This window comes from Vombatus ursinus, unplaced genomic scaffold (genome assembly GCF_900497805.2).
Source record: "Vombatus ursinus unplaced genomic scaffold, bare-nosed wombat genome assembly UNPS02014807.1, whole genome shotgun sequence".
Classification (NCBI taxonomy): domain Eukaryota; kingdom Metazoa; phylum Chordata; class Mammalia; order Diprotodontia; family Vombatidae; genus Vombatus; species Vombatus ursinus.
In genome coordinates, this window is record NW_020954585.1 from 23,453,668 (window position 1) to 23,457,505 (window position 3,838).

Genomic DNA, 3,838 nt, shown 5'->3' on the forward strand with positions numbered 1-3,838 from the left:
TTCTTTCTTTCTTTCTTTCTTTCTTTCTTTCTTTCTTTCTTTCTTTCCTTCTTTCTTTCTTTTGTGAGTTCATTTAAAAATATATATATTTTATTTCCCCCCATTACATGTTAAAACTTTTTTTAACATTTGTTTTTTTTTAAGTTTTGAGTTTCAAATTCTGTCCCGCTCTCCCTCCCTCCCCTCACTTTTCCTCCCTTCTCTCCCTAATATGGTAAGCAATCTAACATAGATTATACATGTGCAATCATGTAAAGCATTTCCATATTGGTCATTTTGTACAAGAAGACTCGTAAGAAAAAGAATGAAAGAAAACTAAAAATAGCATGCTTCAGTCTATATTCAAACAATATCAGTTCTTTCTCTAGAGGTGGGTAGTTTGTGTCATCGTTAGTTCTTTGGGATTGTCTTGTATCATTATATTGCTGAGAATAGCTAAGTCCATTCACAATTCTTCAATGTACAATGTTGCCGTTACTGTGCACAATGTGCTCCTAGTTCTGCTCATTTCACTTTGCATCAGTTCATGTAAGTCTTTCTCAGTTTTTCTCAAAATCAGCCTGCTCATTATTTCTTATAGCACAGTAGAATATTCCACTATATTTGTATACCACAGCTTGTTCAGCTATTCCCCAATCAATGGGCATCCTTTCAATTTCCAATTCTTAGACACCACAAAAAGAGCTGCTATTAATATTTTTTTGCTATAAATATATTTGTACAGATAGGTCCTTTTCCCTTTTCTGATGTCTTTGGTATATAGACTTAGTCGTGGTATTGCTGGGTCAAAGGGTATGCACAGTCTTGCAGACCTTTGGGCATAGTTCCAAATTGCTCTCACAGAGATCCTTTCTGCACTGCCTCCTTTATTGCTCCCAGTGATGTCATTCCACTTGAGAATGAAGATCCCACTGAAGTTGCTGGCTTTGGTAACAGGTGGCTTTGGTAACAGGTAACAGGTACCGACAGAGCCATTTGAATCTATGCTGCTCCAGGGCCAGGGTTCCTGGGATTTTATCTCACTGTCTGTGCTGCTCTAGCAACTGCTCAAAGTGCAGCTCAGCCCCTCACAGTTCCCCCAACGTCATTTAGATATCCCTTCTGTCTGGTCTCTCAGGCAAATATTCTATCTAGGATCTGTGATATCCCTCCTCTCTCTCTTCTATTGCCTTACTCCTCCTTCCATCTTGTAGTGGAACTCTGATCCGGTTATCATCCCAGTCCACGGTGGTGTCATCTCTCTTCAAGATAATCTTCTGCTGAGATTTTACATTCTTCTCATCTTGGGTATGATCTGAGAACCTCTGTCTAGGGATCCTTGTGTTACTGGTTTTGTTGATGATGACAGCTTTTCCAATTTGGACCAACACTATGGTCCATTCCAAAATGGGCAGCAACCCAGTGTAATAGTATCTGGTGATATGAGGTCATCTGAGGAAATTTCTTTTTTTTTTTTCACAAGATTTACTAAAGGTCCACCATATTGGCCAGACTCTTAAGGAATCTGAACATTTGTGAGCTATTGGCTAAGTTCTTAAGGAATTTAAGCTGAGGAAATTTCTTGAACTAGTTATTGTTGTCATTAATAAATTCCAGAATCTCTTATTCTAACTGTAGCAGCCTCATTCTGTCCTGTGGTTTTTTCCCCCAGTGTATTTACAGAATTTTGTGTAGGTCTATTCCTCTAGAGTCTGTGTATTTTTAAGTCGAATCTCTAGACTCCAACATTTTCCTTGGGTCCTTTTCTTTATTTTTGTCTTTGTCTTCCTTTTCAGAGACATCTTTCATGGATGTCTCTTCTTCTTTGTCAGTGGGGCAACTTATTTGCAACAGAATTCTATCCTAAGTTTCCAGAGGCCCATAAACAAAAGGGGCAGAAGACTCCTCATACACTGCCAGGCTCTGCACCAGCTTCAGTGTAGAGTTAGACTTGACTTTTTCTGCCTGTATTTGCAAAATCATCTCTGTGTCTCTTCCTGAGCACTAGTAGCTTCACCCTCCTCAATCTCTTCCATATTTGGTTACTTGGATGTAAACTTATTTTTGTTTACACACTTTCCTGCCAACTTTTTGTTTTTCTGATTCTTTCATTATTTCCAGAGTCTCTTGAGTAGTGTTACTGTTACACATCTTCAATAAAATATAGCAGCATCTGGACACATAAGCTCCTTCTCTGACCTGTTCAAGCAACTGCTCCTGGGGGCAGCTTCTTCATGGGAGGTGTTCCCCTGAGGCCCTGGGGGCAGGGAGCAGGCCAGGCTGGGGGGAAGGGGAGGAAAGAGAAAAGACTGGGAGAGAAAGAGAAGAAGGGGAAAAGGGGGAGAAAAGGGGAGAAACCAAGCCCAGAAAGGGGAGAAAAGGGATGTAACAAAAAGTAGAAGAAAGACCCAAAGTCTACCCCCTCCCCCATGCTGTGGACTCACTCCAGTATTTTTTATTTGTCACATTCTTCTAGGAAATCTATAGTTTGTAAGTTGTCCTGTGCATCCTATCTCTGAGGCAATAGGGGATTGGGAAAATCTCCTTGTAGAAAGTTGGATTTTAGCTGGAACTCAACCAGGAAACAGAAATGAAGAAGAGAGATCATAAAGTACAAAGAGGGGAATAAGGTATAAGAATACTGAAAAGGTAGGAAGGAATCAGGTTATGAAGGACATTAGAAATCAAACAGAGAATTTTATATTTGGTCTTGGAAGGAATAGGGAACCATTGGAGTTTATTGAATAGAGGAGTGACATGGTCAGACCTATGGTTTAAGAATATCATTTTGACATCTCAGTGTGGAGAATGAATTAGAATTAGAGAGATTTGAGGCAGGGAGACCAATTAGGAGGCTATTACCACAGTCCAAGCAAGAGATGATGAAGGCCTGTCTGAGTAAAGAGAAGAGGATGGACATAAAACATGTAGAGATAAAATTGATAAGACTTAACAGCTGATTGGATATACTACTGGGTGAGTCAGAATAAGAAGTCAAACATGACACCAAGGTTATGAGCCTGGATGGCTAGAAGAATGATGGTACCCATTACAGAAATAAGGAGATTAAAAAGAAGAGTAGTGTATGCCCAAAGGGATATAAAATTGTGCATACCCTATGACCCAGCAATACCACTTCTAGGTCTGTATCCCAAAGAGATCATAAAAATAAGAAAAGGACCCACATATACAAAAAATATTTATAGCAGCTCTTATTGTGGTAGCAAAGATTGGAAACTGAGGGGATGCCCATCAATTGGGAAATGGCTGAACAAGTTGTGATATTTGAATGTAGTGGAATACTATTGTGCCATAAGAAATGATGAGCAGGTAGACTTCAGAAAAAGCTGGAAAGACTTATATGAATTGATGCTGAGTGAAATGAGCAGAACCAGGAGAACATTGTACACAGTATCGGCCACAGTGTGCAATGACTGACTTTGATAGACTTGGCTCTTCTTAGCATGCAAGGCTCTAAGACAACTCCAAAAGACTCATGATAGAAAATGCTATCCACATCCAGAGAAAGAACTATGGAGTTGGAATCGAAGCATACTATTTGCTCTCCTTGTCCTTTGTTGTTTTGTTTTATTACTTCATTCTTGTGGTTCCTCTCATTAGTTGTAATTGTTCTTTACATCATAACTAATGGGAAAATATGCTTAATTTTAATGTGTAAGTAGAGCCTATATCAGATTGCATGCCATCTCAGGGTGAGGAAGGAGAGGGAGGGAGAGAAAACTTAAAACTCAAAATCTTATGGAAATCAATGTTGAAAACTAAAAATAAATAAATTATTAAAAAGAAGAAGGAGAAGAAGAAGAAGAAGAAGAAGAAGAAGAAGAAGAAGAAGAAGAAG

General features: G+C 39.0%; 1 pseudogene; it reads right to left on the reverse strand.

Moving 5' to 3' along the window:
• Positions 1–3,838, reverse strand: part of LOC114052040 — a 90,610-nt pseudogene that overhangs the window by 1,843 nt on the left and 84,929 nt on the right.